We start from the raw sequence: 15,959 nt of genomic DNA, 5'->3' as shown, positions 1-15,959 counted from the left end.
TGGATTAAGCAATGGTGCTGTCTCCTGTCTCAGTATCTTGCAAGGAAAGGATTAAATTCTGATTCCAAGTTACATCATTGATTCTCTTCCTTTATGCCAGTATCAAGATCTTAGAAAGTAATAGTACAATATTGTAACTAGTGTGAATTACTGTGACAGACAGTGAATTACTGTCTGTAAAAGTTACTTAAATAATAACTGTCAGTACAGGACAACTTAGGGGTCAACTTGCCATTTAAATTTGTGCTCTAAATATATGTGTCTACTTGTGAAAACTTTGCCCTTAAAATGCTGTGTCAGTTTTACCCATATGTCTCAAATACAGAACTAATCCACATGAGGACATTATGCAGCCACATTATTGTGTCCTGGAGACATAACAGGAGATAATACTGTGAATTGGAAAAGATGCTGAGATAAAATCTCCTTTGACCTCTTGGTAAGTCAACAAGTTTTATATGAAAGTTCTGAAATGGGCTATACATGTCCCTGTTGCGTACGTGTATTGTGAGGAAAAAAAAAAATTCTTTACTCACCTGAACCCATTTTCTTATGTAGATGCTGTAATGAGGTAATTTTTTATATGTAAGATCACCTCAACCTTTCTTTCTACTTTGCTTACAAAATAAACTAAGAGGTGCACAAGAGAGTGTCAGGCTTTGAGTCTGATAGGTTTTCTCAGAATTTAGAAAACTCCAACTACCAGAGTGTAAAGTCTTAAACTGATTACACCTAAAAAGAAAGGTGATCTTTTCATTTTAAAGCTAATCAATGTTTTGTATCTAACAGACAACTGTAAGAAATATGTGTCTAAGCATTGGATGACTCTACTGTGACTTACTGCCAAGGGAGATTGAAGTAGGATCATTTTTGAAGGTAATTTTTGCCAAGTAAAGACATAACAGTTTTTATTTGGTGATTCACGGGGATGGCTTCTTTTAATTTTACTTTTCTTAGTAAAAATTTCTTCTTTAATTTTTACTTATTTCATGTAAGATGAAGAATGAGGTGAAAAATGGGTATGAAAAAAACAGGATTTGCTTATTAGTCTCCTCCATCTCAAATAAATGTAAAAGTCTCATTTACAAATCTCTCTCATTAACAAGAACTAAGATAATCAAGATGGCTGAGAAAGGTCAGTGATGCTATGCAACTTAATTGGGATACAGAGACCAGAAGACATATCACCATCTCTAGAAGTCGTGAGTAGTCTGTCTGTGCACTCTGAAAGTATCTGTCTAGGACATGTAAAACTGAAAAAACCATGTCCCACACACCCTCTAGAACAGTTTTAGCAGCAATAGGCATCAGCTTGTACCATGACCTTAAAATACTAACTTTGCACAAGGGTGTTATTTTAGGTTGCTTCTTTGTTCTTTGTTTTTTCCTCTTAAGTCAACACTGGGAAAAAAAAAAGACATGAGACAGATATTAGCTAGCAAGGAAAAGTGCAAAAAATGTTTTCAGTCAGTAGGATATTCCTCATCTGAATTTCTACAATTTTTCCTTGAGCGCTTGCTGCTGATGTCAGTATCAGCGTGCTGAAGCAGAGGACTTATTGCTCTGACAACTCCTATGTCTCTGTGGCAATGATAATTCCATTCCAGAAGCCACAAATTAGAAAATGGTTTCTTACAATGAAACACCAAACGAAACACAACATGATCTTCCTCCTTTCTCATGCGTGTTAACTGTAAAAAGTCTCTTTGTCCGGAATGTGGCTCTGATTACATTTCTCTATCCAAAAATAAACATGGTGCAAAAGAAAAGGATATAGGGAGGGGGGAAGCCTGTCAATGGGCCACCCTCAGGAAAACCTCACAAGATCTACTGTCTGTCTGTGCAAGCCATGGAAGAGCTAAGGAAGTGATCCCAGCTTGGTGGTCTTATTTTTAATTAAAACAAATGAGGCTCTTTCAGCTGCTGCAGATAAATATTTGATGAAAAAAGACAGGGACAGATGTCAAAAAACTGTAGTAAATAAAGAATAAGACCAGAAGAGCAAATATTACCACAGCATTTTATATACAAAAAAAAAAAAAGGAAAAAAATCATTTTACAGATCTCTGTCAAATGCCTAGTTTTACTAAGATCACTCCAAAAGTGGGAAGATTAATTCTTCATATTCATTTTGACAAAGTAGAATGAAAATACACATGCATATAGGTAAAGAAAAGTTTTTAAGCTGACTTGTTGCACATTAGGTTCTTAAAAGGTTTAGTTCTTGGGCCATTGATGAGACAGAAAACCTCTAAGTCATTTTTATAATTCCATGAGAGTTTATGTTGCTTATAGATTGACTAATAGAGTTTTGCTCCAAAATATATGGTAAGGATGCACAGTGGGAAGGTGCCTAGCAAAACATAATAGCAATATCCCTATTGCAATAATGTGTCATAATGTTCGTAAGTCATGTCCTTTATGAATGGTTAATTTTAAAAGGTGAATGTGGTACCATTCAACCTTTCCCTGAAGTCACAGTTGTGTTTATCAGTACACTTGGATCCAACTTCAAACTTTACCTTGCTCTCAGTGGGAATTTACACAAAATGACCTCCAAAGGTCGCTTCCCACTTCAATTACTCTATGACTTGATGGTATTGGGTCCAAATTTAGTTTACCTTTTATCAAATTCATTTATACCGTTCTATGAAAAAACTGATCTAATGAAATGAACTTAGAAATAGGCCATTAAAGAAAGACGAGTCATGAAACAGAGGAAAAATCTCAGTAGTTCAAGATCAACATCTTCATTGTTAGCATTATATTGGCATTGCCTGCTGGTTTAAGGTCTGATCTTGCCTTTCTTGGGTAAAATGGATATTTCCATTGAGTCCAATATGAATTATACATCTGAGTGTGAAAGAACTGATTTTATAAGTAGGCCTTACAAAATTGTAGAGTGAGTGTAAACCACAGGAGTTTCAATGGAAATACTTAATGTGACACCAAGATTTAAAAATAGCACAGTGATTCAGGTCACCACCAGCTGGATAAATTGGTATCATCCAAATTCTGAAAATATAAACACTAGAGTTATGACTGAATGGAGTTCTGAAATATATATCTGACTCTGAAGATGGTTAAGAAAAAGTAAAAAGTTGATTGACTGCCATGCGTAAGGGTCTACATGGGGATACTACAGAGCTATAGAGTCCAACAACAGACATGGGTGAAAGCAGAACAACAGAATCACACAGAATCACAGAATGGCAGGGGTTGGAAGGGACCTCTGGAGATCATCTAGTCCAACCCCCTGCCAAAGCAGGTTCACCTGGAGCAGGTTGCACAGGAACGCGTCCAGGAGGGTTTGGAATGTCTCCAGAGACAGACTCCACTACCTCTCTGGGCAGCCTGTGCCAGGGCTCTGTCACCCTCAAAGTAAAGCTCCTCCTCATGTTTACATCTGGTGACATAAAACAAAGTTAAACAAGTTCAGATGAGAGATGAGGAACAAATTTTAAACACTGAGGAAAAGTAACCCTAGACTGCAGTGAACTTTGCAAAATTGGAGGTAATTAACCTAGAATTCTAATGACTATGTATTGGTTAAATTGAGAGGTACGGACCTCTATAAAGACTACAGGAGGTACTTTGTAGCTTGCAGAAAGTCAAAATAAATGATCATAATTGTTTCTTCTGGCCACAGCACCTGTGAATTTGCAGTGTTCAGCATAAGATTTTATCCCAAGCCTCTTGGGGTTTTCTGAAGCTGACACAAAACTCCTAATCCATGGATCATGCAAAATACCCATCCTTTCTGTTGTTGCAAGTTTCAGACAAAACCAAAGAGTGATAGTTTCAAGTGCAAAACAATTGGACACGTAAATTTTAATTTGAGGATCAAACATAAAGAACTCAATAGCAACCCTGCTTGGCACAAGTTTATTTGTGATCTGATGGAACCAATCTGAACCCAACAAGCTTCCTGAGAGAACAGTTTGTCAATTTCCCATTTCAAAGGCAGCGTGATAATTGAAAGCTTCCAGATATGTTACATGGAAATCAAACTTGCAGCAAACAGCAAACTTTCTGATAAAGGCCTAATCCTAATTCCATTGAAGTCAATGACAGACTCTGGCAGCTTTCAATAGAAGTTGAGTGAGGCTCAAGGTGAAAAACAACTCTAAGAGCAGTAGTAATCAACTCAGTCCCCAGTTAGGACAGGAAAAATGTGAGAGGATTCTTTACGAGTGGTGCCTGGGTTGAAAATTCTTAAAGAGTGAGTTTGCAAGGATCCCTGACACTGAGCATTTTAAGGGACCCTTGCAGAAGCTGATAGCATTTGGCAAGGTCAGCATGAGCCCAGTTAGCATGGCATTACCATGCTCAGCTGAGAACTTACACGGAACCTGACAGCAGTTACCCTCTTTATTTAGCCTCAAGCTATCTAGGGGCTGTCAACACAAGCTGCAGCCAAACTGTTGTACTGGAGCGTAAACACACAGTGTGGCTGATGAAGCAATAAATGAAATGAGTAGGCAGAGGCCGGGCAACAAGTTTTCCTCTGTTTTCTAAACAAGTGTAAGGACTACAAAATGTACAATAACAAATCTATGGCATGCCCAGTGCAAGACATGAGAGAGGCAGGGAACTGATACACGTGCTGCTTCTGTATGCCTCTGAAGCAGATGCAGCTAGAATGTGATGCAGCCTCAGATGAACAAAGAATGACTACAGTGGATTCACAGGCACCCATTGCAGATACACACTCAAAATACCCATACACCAGTTCTATGCTTCTGGAGCTATGTCCAAGCAGTATTGTCATTTACACAGGCAGAAATTGAGCAACTTTTCTATTTTTTGGAGTGCAAAGGAAATGGATGGGAGACATATTTGGTGCTCCTAATCATCAGTGAGGTGTTTTATAGAGACCCACTTCTGTAAAGACTTCCGTGCTGGGTGAAATACAAGCAAAGAGGAAAAAACAAATTTTCTCCAATTCCTTGTAAAAAAAGGTAAGGAGAAGTCCCCAGAATAATAATGACTCCTTCCTCTCCTTTACAGATAATGTTAAGGGAGGCAGAAATGAAAGGACTCACCAAGGTTATGCTACACAGTCAGGATTTAAGCTCAGAACTTCTAAATCCAACAGCAGTGCCTGAATGACACATTCATTTTCTTCTCTGTGTTCCCCCACAGTCTTAGGCCATGTGGCCACTATTGGTGAAATGAAAAACAGGTGCAGATCCATGAACAGATGGGAGACCAGCCCTGGCTGATCTCTGGAGGATAATACAGGGTTGTTTTCCGGCAAAGAGGATTCCAAAGAACCACAGAGGCAGCACCCCTGCCCTAAAACTGAAGCTGCTCTGCCTCACGCTAAATGTTATCTCCACCAGCCCAGCAAGTGGGATTTTTGAGGCATGGTCTGTTGTCTGTCAGCAAAGGACACTGCCTTACTGACCTCTCAGACTTGCAGTATAGACATCTCTGTTTTTCAGGCATGCCTATAAAGATCGTAGAAGACTAATTGCAATTCCATTCTTTGCAGTAACGAGAGACAATGTTTCTATGTTACTGAAACACGAGATTTCTTCCCTTGAGTAGACAACTTCGGAATTTCTAACCCTCAAAAAATGCCGTTAGTCATATGCAGAATCTTTCTCTGGGAAAATCACTAGTGGGATGGGACAAGTCAGCCAGGTAAGGTGAATAATATATTTGTCCTGGATCCATAAGAACAGATCTATTTTTGATTTCCAGTTCATGGGGAGCTGATGGCTTACTCCACAATATGTGGTTAAACAAAGAACTTGGACTGCTTTCTCAGTGGGAGAGTGATAGTGGATAACTAACAGGGCAATTGCTTGCTTCTAAGCACAGGATGGAGTGCTTGGATGCAAAGCACTTCCCTGCCTTGTGTGACCCACAGTTACAGTCCCTGCATGACAAAAGACACATTTTCCCTGCATGTGTCACCTGACACATCAGCCAAAAGTTATTAGAGAAGGCACAGCAATGGCAATCCTCAGTCTCCACAGATCCACAGAGCACATACCAAACCTCAGAGGACAGCACAGGCAAGAGGACGGGGTCGGTTTCATCTTAGATACTATGGGTGCCAGCCTTCTCATAGCTTTCTCTTCCTTCTTCCAAAAGCATTTTTTTAGTGCTGTGTCTGAGAGAGATTAGTTGTCCTTGGTAAAGCTGCTTTTACAGCAAAAAAGCATGTCCACTTGTGCCAAGAAACTCAAATAAGACCTGACTGTTTCCTTAGACTCTATTTAAATTGGGGGCACAAAACCTGTTTTGCAACAGTAGGACAAAAACACACTGCTAACATACATGTATTCTGCTCATATTAAACTGTAAATCAAATTGGTTTAGAAAATCTATCTTGTCCCAGTTTTAGTCAGGTTTTGAAGGAAAACATTCTCCACAGATGACACTAATAGAATTTAACAGCAAAGACCACCCAGCACACTGGGAATCTCAAACTGCTCGGCCTCAGGTTCTCTGATTTGTTCCTCTCAACTTCGTGTATGCTCTTTGAGAGGCAAAAAAGAGCATTTCCTTCATTTTCAACTTGGATTTCTCTTCCAGACGAAAATTCGCGAAAGCAGCTGGTCCCAGAGGTGGAATGTTCCAAAACCGCATTTGGAGCCAAGTATGTACATTATGGACTCAGTCATGACACCACTTTATAGAGAACAGACAATGAGTTTTGGATCTTGTAAGTACCTTTCCTCCCTGCAAATAAATTCCCTTCCCCCATTCTTTTGGAAACATCTCAGTCTGTATTGGAAACAGAGGATGTAATTTATTTTTATCGCCTTCCCTGTCAAACTGGCCAACTGCCACAGGGTTCTGCTTTCAGATGTAGCAAGAGGCAGGAGAATCACAATGAAGAACCATTCTTTCCAGTGGCTCCTCCTCTGTTTCCTTATCTTATTTTGAGGCTACCTACTGTGCTATCTTATCACTCTTTCTAATCCTGCAAAACTTCTCTGCAACTTGACCCCTCTGCAGAAAGATCTGACCTGCTTAGACCTCCCTGCTTCTCTACTCCAGCTCCCTTCCTCACAGAGTGAGTTGCTCCTTCCTTTGTTACTTTAGGATTCCTTTTTCACTGCCTATCTTACCCCTCACTCCTCCTTTTCCTAGCTCGTTACATTGCATTACATTTCCTAGCTGAATATACGTTCAGCTGTGTGGCCTCCTTGGGGTATGCTTAATTTCTCACTGTCCAGCCTGCCCTTTGATGTCTGCTGAAGAAGGATACATATTCTTTTCCATCTCTTCACATGTGCCTATTAATTACTCTCTTCAGAGAGACTGTTTACTGACTATCACTCTGTTTACAGTTGAATACAACTAAACATTTGGTCTTCACAGTTCCCCCTCTTCTACACCACCCACCCAGTTTCTTCCCAATTGTTGCAAAATAGATGTCTCCAAATCACTTTATAATGTCACAGATGCAATGTACTGACGTTCCCACACCCAGCCTCCTGCTCTCAAACACTGTTTTTGCTTCACTTACTTACAGAAAAGTAAAGACTTTATATTGGTATTTCTGTCTCCAGTTTTCCAACAAAGAAAGCAGCAGTGAGGCTTAGCAATTCGACCTTTCTGTTGCACACATTCCTACCTGGGTATTGTAGAAAACCCAGAAAGATCTGTAAGGATCAGACTTCTGACCTGTGAAGAAATAATACGAACTCAGTATGAAGTATGCCCACGGAAATGAGAAGGGCTATCCCATGCATAAACTGTGCCTGTGACTTCACGGGATCAAGGGCCCTTGGGCAGAGGGAATTTTAGTAGGCTAGAGGGGGATAAAAGTTACTCTAGCAAATGTGTAGAAGAGAAGAATTATACGGTTATAATGCAGCAATTCAGATCTAAGATGAAAATTTCTTCAGATGTCCTTCTCATTCCATATGGAGCTTAAAATATTACAAAATAATATGAAATAAATTTAAAACAAATGTGGGCTAAATTATATTTTTTTTCAATGAACAGATTATTGTCAATCTTTTGCCTTAAAACAGTATTTGGGAAAAGGAAGGAAGCAGATACCTCAAAGTGTTTAGGAATTGATTTATTACAAGGTGTATGAAGCCCACTGAGTGTGAGCATGAGCAGGAAAGAGCGAGAGGAAGGCTGTCATGGAGGGGGTCACGCACTTGCACAGTTCAGCAGTGGAACAACCCGAATACCCCAAACCGTTTCATCTGGGTTTTGGCATGGCATCCTTATCTCTACAATTAGAGATGGCTACATTTCCCATGAGTAATGTTGCCTGCTGCTTTCCACGTTCATCTCCTGTTTTCAGCGCCTATTACTTTATAGATTTTAACCGTGAGAACAAATTTTGCATCCTGAGAATTTTGACTGAAATCTTCTAAGATTTTCAGCAAAAATAATCCAGCCTTTCCAATACTTTGATTAAGAAGAACTGCATATTCCCTTTTTGTTACTATTACTGGGGAATTTTACTGCCCATAAATTTACTGCTCACGAATTAGAATGATAACAGTCTGATATGTCTTTGTAGGTCCTTGTATCAGGAATGTTCCTTTTCATTGAAAAATTACCTAAATGAGCTACTGGTTTAATAAGCATATGTTCAATGTAGGCTTATTAGGTTTGGGTTGAATGAGACTTCCCGTGTAATTACTCCTTCCAGCCCTCAAGGTGATCGCAACGCCGCATGCTGGAACTGAGAAGATGGACTCGCTCTCTGTTCTCCTGCCCCCGCTGCTCTCTTTTACACGCTGAGGAGGAAGAGTCAGCTGCTGCTTTACCTAAACACTGGGGCTGGAAGGAACAGAAGCCAGCACGCATCAGGCTGGAAGGGAAGAGAAGGACCGGCCCTAGAGCTGAAAGCCTGAAGGGCCAAATCCTCAAGGATGGGCGAGGGACCAGGCAAGAAGCGTCAGGGGTAAGGGAGGCTGAAGTGTCTCTGAGGCTTACTTGTGGGTGCTGGAACCAAGCATTGTTGAATCTCACCATTGCTCCCCGCGCTGGAGCACTAAACCTGCACCACGCTCATCATTCCATTAGTTACTTAGCAGAGGCATGTGCCTGGAAATGAAACGTTTTAAGCTTGCTTATCACCGATACAATTTGGAGGCCCTATCTCATGCAATGGAAACTGGGGGCGGGGTGGGGCAGGGAGGCGGGAGGAAGGAGGCCCGGGAAGGCCTGTGGCAGCTCGTACAGACAGCTGGGTGTACACAGCCTTCCAGCTGAAAAGTCAGCAGTTACAGAAACAGTAGAATTACCCAGTGTGTGGTTGTCGTTGTTTTTCATTCGTTATCCTGGATATGCAAAACAGCCACACCAGAATAATAGACAGCAAAGTTTAACAGCCACATATCGGTTTTGGTTTCATTCACGCTCTTTTCCCTGATACTCCTGTAAATACAGAATCTGTATTTATATCCAAAAAGCTTTATAGTGAGTGCTTTATTGACCCATTTGTTATACTTCTATACAACAGGATAATGATGACCAGCTGCTACAGATAATGACAGCTGCTAATTTATATTGGGTTACTACCTTTATATTCTGTACGCTGTCCTTTTTCTTTTTTTTTTAATTTTTAGCAATCTTGCCGTCTTGCTGTACGTACATATTATGATGCTTACATTTACTATTCTTGCTTGCTAGGAAAGGAATGAGCATTTAAAAAGCTTTATGTTTAATTACACTTTCAGCTATTAATTAGTCATGTAAACAAATTAAATGGACACTTAATTAAATGTTACCCTTTTAAAAGGGTAAACTGGAAGTAGAGCGCATCGGCTTAAAACTGATATTGCGTGCATTTATTAGTCAGGTAGTGTTAGGGATTAATGTACTTCAGCTGTTATATTCACAATGCATTAGCATTGACATCTTTGTAGCATGCAGAGGATCAGTTAAGATGCGAGCTCCCTTCTGCTAGGTACTGCCCAAACACAACTCGAAGTGGATCTACAAGACTTACTTCCTTTCTTTGTCACCTTTAAAAGAAAATGTTGCGATACCCTCTTCAGCTTTTGCAGGTGTGAACTGAACATTCTGATGATAATTCAAAACATGATCCAAAAATGTCCCCTACCTCATCATTTGATATTTATATATAGGAGATTTCTCTCCTATAGAGCAAGTTTTCAATATTTTGAAAAGGGGACTTTCTGTTCTAGTACATCGAGGTTCTAGTCTGAGTGAACGAGGCTGACACAGTAAATATCAAGCCCACAAACACCCCGAAGAACTCATCAGATTTTGGAAGCAGTTATTTCAGCGGTCAGAGCAAATCATTTGTGAGTAGTCTGGAGCGTCTAATCTGGCTGTGCAGCAAACAATTGGCTATTTGGTGTCTTTCCAACAAACACACAAACTAGGGCTAGTGATTAATTCTGCTGCTGTGGTAAGGTAATGCTTCTGATACTGTGCGTCTCTGATCATTTATGGGTGCTGGGGAGCAAAATGGCGAGCGATATGCTACTCCTCAGACAGCTCATTTTACACATACGTTTATAACCTTGTGTCTGGAGAGCTTATTTTTATAATGATTGCTACACGTTTGATTGTTCCTCAAATTTCTTTAGCTGTGGTTAAGTATAAAAGACTTAATTTCTACAATTCCACCACAAGTATTTATTTTTTCTTTTTGCATCCTGGATAGAGAGGATGTGCATTTAATGAAACACGGTGTGTCAGAACTACCATGAGCATAAGGAAGCACTTAATTTACTTGTATATAAGTAAGTAATCTATCAAACTAGTAAATCACTCTGTTCTGGCATTTCCAAGAGTCTTCATTAGCCATGAAAATACAGTGGGGGGGGACAGAAAAAGCCTCAGCACAAAAATAAGAAAGGAGGGCCAAAAATCCATGTTACCAAGTTAGCAAGACACAGTTGTGTTCATTTTGTACAAGAGTTTAATGTCAGGTCCATTTACTTTGAATAATTTCCTCCTGGATTTTTTTTTTAAAGAGCTGAATTGCTGAGTTTTTCCAAACCAAATACAACTTACTGCGTTATTCAGAGCTTTGATGGAAAGAGAGAGCTCCAGCTACAGGATCTGCATGGGTTTCTCATGCTTTTCTGAAGTCCAGGACTAGCAGGGGTCTACGTCTAATAGATTGAATTTTGTTATATTGTAAATTATTTTCTCATCTGCTCAATCACATTTGGCGGCAGTTACTGTTCTGACTGATATAGTTTATATTTAATTCCTTTTGTCTCTAAACATTTAGGTGATACATTTAGGTGTTAAAAATACATGGATGTCTCCTGAAAATGAAACAGCCTTGGTATTGTTGTTTCTCTAGTTTACCTGAAAGAACCAGAATTCCACAATACGTAGCTCAGCCACTGGCTTTCCAACAGATCTGCCTCCAGGATCAGTTATGATCAACATTTTGAGAGAGATTTTTATCTCACTTGGAATTTGGTATATTTTTTTTTAAGACCTTTTTTTTTTGTAAACCAGTTTTTATTTAACAGATGTTGTTAATTGCATCAAAACATTTGGAAAAGTCAGGATTAGGATAGAATTGAAAGGGATTCTGTTTACAACCCAGACGATTTGCAGTTTCAGAGCCTAAGGCCTGGTCTGTGCAGTTTATGACCAATACAAACAACCCCAGGTGACTGCAATCAAACAGCTCAACTGGCCGCAGTCAGACTGAACGGCTGCTTGCGATAGCAGTTCAACACTGTAGTCGTGGCTTAACGGGGGAATAAACTCACAGTATTTTGCAGTGGCATCCGGCTTGTCAGTGACATTAACTTCAGTAAAACCAACGATGTTTAAACAGTCCAAAGCAGCCCCCGCAAACGGCACCTGACTTGTCTGCTCTTTGACAGCAGAGAGCTGAAGGGAAGAGAAGAGGATTTGTAGCCGTCTCCTGTTAGCACCGTTTCCCCACTTTCTGGGCAGCGTTTCTCTTGCTGGATGGGGCAGGGGAGGTGCAGGAAGGCAGGAGCCGGGGCTGGGCCTCTCCCCAGGCTGTGACGGGCATCAACCCTCCCTCCACTGGGTAGTGATGCCCCGCGACCAGGGCAGCCGTCCGGTGGCTTTCAGCCCTGGCCATGTCTTGTCTGGACACATTTTAGTGTCCACAGGTTAGGTATATTAGAAAGCACAAGGTATTAGTGTTACGAACAAAAATCAAGGTTTACCATCCAGTATCTAGCTTGTCTTTTACAGACTGGTGCATTTTATTGTTGTTCTGCCACAATTTCCAGATGCTAACGGGGAAAACGTTCATGTTGATTAATTCTTGGAGAAATGTTAACTCTTCTATAAAGAATCTTCTTTTTAACAGCATCCACTTGGTGCCGGAGAAAAAAAAAGATAAAGTCCATTTTAATCTTTTTCCAATGTGTTAGATTTACAGGAAAGCTTTGCTACAGTATTCCAAGTGTTAATTCTTGCAGAATTGTAGTTAACAGACATATCCCAACATGCATCTCTTACACACACACACGCGCAGCAGTGTCTAAGGGAAAGATGAAGAGGAAAATGCCGTTTCTACTCTCTCTGAAAGAAGGGACAAACTTGTAGTAGGTCTCACTCAGAAAAGCGGGGAGGGAACGATGATGGATGCTGCAAGGCTGGATGTAGAATTATTGTTGGAGGAAGTAAAAATTGAGAATGTTCCCTGTGCTGGGGAAGGTGCCAGGGCCCCTCTTCACAGCTATTCCTGCAGCCGTACCCCACGACACACACACAGCCCAGCGTCGCCTCCCCTGTTTGGCCAGACCGAGTTAGAGACCGGCCCCTGGTGAGGGTGCCGGCATCTTAGAAAGACCTGCCTGTATGCGCACCCCGACAAGTCTTTTACAGCGTAAACTACATCTCACCGTAATCGTTAGACTTTCTAAGGTTACAAAGGACAGCATCAAGAGTTGGGAACTCCACAGCCTGGTAAACATTGCAACTTACATATAGTATCTCTATTTGCTCTCGTCTTTGATGTGCGTTCCCCAGGAACATTTACCTAGGGAAGAGTTGAAAAGGCTCAAGCGTCTACCAAGTTTGCTCATTACTTGAGGTTTTTGGCTTAAACAGTTGTGGACTAGGAATTGCAGGAAGATTGCACCACTCTCTGTGTATGCCTTGGACATCGTGCACTTCCATTATGCTTTGTTTGCACTTGCAGAAAGAAAAATTGTAGAAAATATGAAAATTTTAATTTCAAGCTTAAGCTACGGACTTCCCCCCCCCCGCTTTTTTAGATAAAACCTATGTAGATGCATTAATCAACTCAGAATTAACTCAGCACTGAACTTCAATCCACAAAAGGGGCTCAGATCTTGGAAAACTCTGTTAGGGCCAGGCAAAGTAGAGGAACAAGAGGTGGGAGGAGGCAGGTCCCTACGGGATGGGCTTGTGCCCGTGCAATCCCCTTCCTGCCCAGCAGCAGGGAGGCGAGGGGCTGTCCCTCCTCTGCCCCCGGAACCTCTGCACCGGCCTCACAGGGAGCAGCGACGGCCCCTCTTGTGCCCAACTCTTGCTGCGTGCTGTGCCTCCAGTCAGCTTTTATTCACATAGCGGCCAAAGCTGCTTTTTGCCGCTATTTTTCAAGCAACACGTTACCTACGAGGAGAGAGAAATTTAAAAAACTCACTGATTTACCATGTTAAAAAAAGATGGCACATTTATTGCTACATAAATGTTATATACATAGTGTTTTCTGTTACATTGACAGAAATTTTTTTTTTTTTGAACTTCTTGCTGCTGGTTGGAAAGGTTTATCAGCAATACCTTGAAATTTGACACAGGGTACAAATCTGCAATAAACCAACAATGGAAACTGGAGAACAAGATGAGAAGCAATTCATCTCGGACAATTAGCTCTTACAATACTCCATAGGTACTACACGGTATGCTAGAACCCTACTATGGTCTTACAATGCTATTGTAAATTTCTGATATTAATGAACAGGTTATGGTAAATAACCCTACATTTTTACTACCTAATATAGTAAAATAAAGTAAGAAACTTTTTACTGAAAACTTTTTCGATTTCAAAAATCTAGAAAGAGTAATATTTAGAATTCAAGAAATTTTCTTACAAGATTATTGTATAAAAGACTAGCTACAGTGAAAAATAAGCCAAATGTTTTTTTCTTTCTATTTTATGAAGGAAAGCTTCTGGGCATACTGCAAAGTCTAATATAGCCAAAAAGACAACAAGCTTAGAAGGAAAAAGGCCAGGCAGTGGCACGTGATCACTTTCACACGTCATAAGCAACAAATTTGTTTAGCTGATAAACACTGAAATGAAGAACAAGGCCACAGATATAATCAGGTGTTACTTGATGATATATGCAAATTAAAGTAATAGAAATGAGTCCACTAATTCCACAGACTGGTTTGTGAGGAACCATCCAAAACATGAGCTTAAATTCATTAGTTTATTTTAACAATCCACCTTTTGTTCTTTCAAATTAAATGACTTGATAAAAATTCTTGGTTTGTTCCTGTTTTGCGTGTGAACCAATTGCCAGTGATGAGAGATGCACTGGATAAACAACAGCTCCGACAGCCTCCGCTTGGGGAATTTCCTCCCATGATCATTGCAGTGGAAGACAGTTTCCATGGAAGTCCAAAGGGATTTTACCATTTCAGCACATCTGGGACAAAGGAATACTTATGGACACCGTTCCGGTGGAGAAACATTTAAAGGTTTAATGCTAATATGGCTTGGGAGGGGGCATCTGTTTGTTTGCATTTGATTCACGCTATTATTTTTTTCTCCACTGACAAGCCATACGAAAATGACAAGATAATCGATGTATACAGGAAGGAAAAACTGGTGACCGTTGCTCTTAGATTCCATTAGGTAAGGAAGCCCACCTTACTGGTGGTTCTATCATCACACTACCTGCCACGGTGAATTTAGGCTTTTACTATTCACCAAAATTACAGCCTGAAAAAAATCTCCTTTGTATTTTAATGCATTTTGTGCTTACGTACAGCTAACACTTTACATGTACTATATGTAGTACTTACTGCTCGGAAAACAAAGCAACTCTAACAAAGTAGATTCTCCCCACCCAATTTACACTTCACGTTACAAGCTTTACTATGAAGCCTAGAAGCCTAAAAAGGTTTTGTTTATAATTAGAAAAAAAAAAAAAAGTTTGAGGGAAGTCTGAGGGAAAATAAAAATCACTTTTTAAATCCAAGAAATGTTATGGTCACAGCGTTGCTCCCGCCCGCAGCCTTCAGGAGGCCTCTTACTGGCGTGAAGCAGGGAGCTCAGCATGGAAGGGGAACTGTGACCATAACTGTTCAGATTACCAGAGACCAAAAATAACATAAAAAAAAGCTATACCAAGGAATAGTTTCCTATTGCATGGAAAACACTAGTCATATGGCAAAAGGAGAGGAAAGGACAACAAAAGACTTTTCCCTTCCTTTTTTAAGACACTAATAGGTATGCTGGGAATGCTACGGGTCGACGGTTGTCACTGCTTTGTTCTCTGAATGTGAACAGCTTTAGTGAATGCTGGCATCCAGCTGAAATTTCATCAGCTTTTAACATGTTAACTTTTCCCTTTATATGTAGACCTTTACAGTTCCATAACAATAAATAAAATTTGTAGTTACAATGCATTTGTCAATTCAGTTTAGGCACAAGGCAACTTCCACAATGAGTGGAGAGATCACAACAGTCTCTGATTGTGCAGAAGCGACACACTGCTTGCAACAGAATGATATGTTCAGAGTATTCCACGGGCTGAAATTCTGTCTGAAGATGTGGTATCTTCAATCCTGATGCAGGTGTTGACCAGTAGCTTTGATCATAAGATTGCATTTGGGTTTCTTGCTTCAAGTGTTTTCTCCTGTCAGGTTTGTGTCTTCGTATAATGTTAGTTGTCTGTGTCCTTGTGAAGAAAGGTCACCTTCTGTGTATCCTACCAATAATTCTGGAATTCTAGAAAGAAATGTGGGAGAAGAAAGGGCTATTAGGAAAAGAATCAATAAGCAGCACAACA

At 40.3% G+C, this 15,959-nt stretch overlaps 1 protein-coding gene and 1 long non-coding RNA gene across 20 annotated transcripts in view; one reads left to right on the top strand and one right to left on the bottom strand.

Moving 5' to 3' along the window:
- Positions 1–325: 325 nt before the first annotated feature.
- LOC141748972 (uncharacterized) lies at positions 326–9,398 on the top strand. The gene is made up of 4 exons (XR_012589178.1): positions 326–439; positions 790–876; positions 6,550–6,679; positions 8,639–9,398. It is a non-coding gene; the product is annotated as an uncharacterized LOC141748972 (long non-coding RNA).
- A 4,196-nt stretch (positions 9,399–13,594) lies between these two features.
- The window catches only part of TCF12 (transcription factor 12), a 165,289-nt gene continuing 162,924 nt past the window's right edge, over positions 13,595–15,959 (bottom strand). For all 19 annotated transcript variants that reach the window (XM_074601842.1, XM_074601843.1, XM_074601846.1 and 16 more), the window contains one exon: positions 13,595–15,898. The gene's annotated coding sequence lies outside the window, so the exon portion shown is untranslated. The remainder of the gene's footprint in view (positions 15,899–15,959) is intronic.

Source organism: Larus michahellis, chromosome 9 (genome assembly GCF_964199755.1).
Source record: "Larus michahellis chromosome 9, bLarMic1.1, whole genome shotgun sequence".
Taxonomy (NCBI): Eukaryota; Metazoa; Chordata; class Aves; order Charadriiformes; family Laridae; genus Larus; species Larus michahellis.
This window is presented reverse-complemented; position numbering and strand designations above follow the sequence as displayed.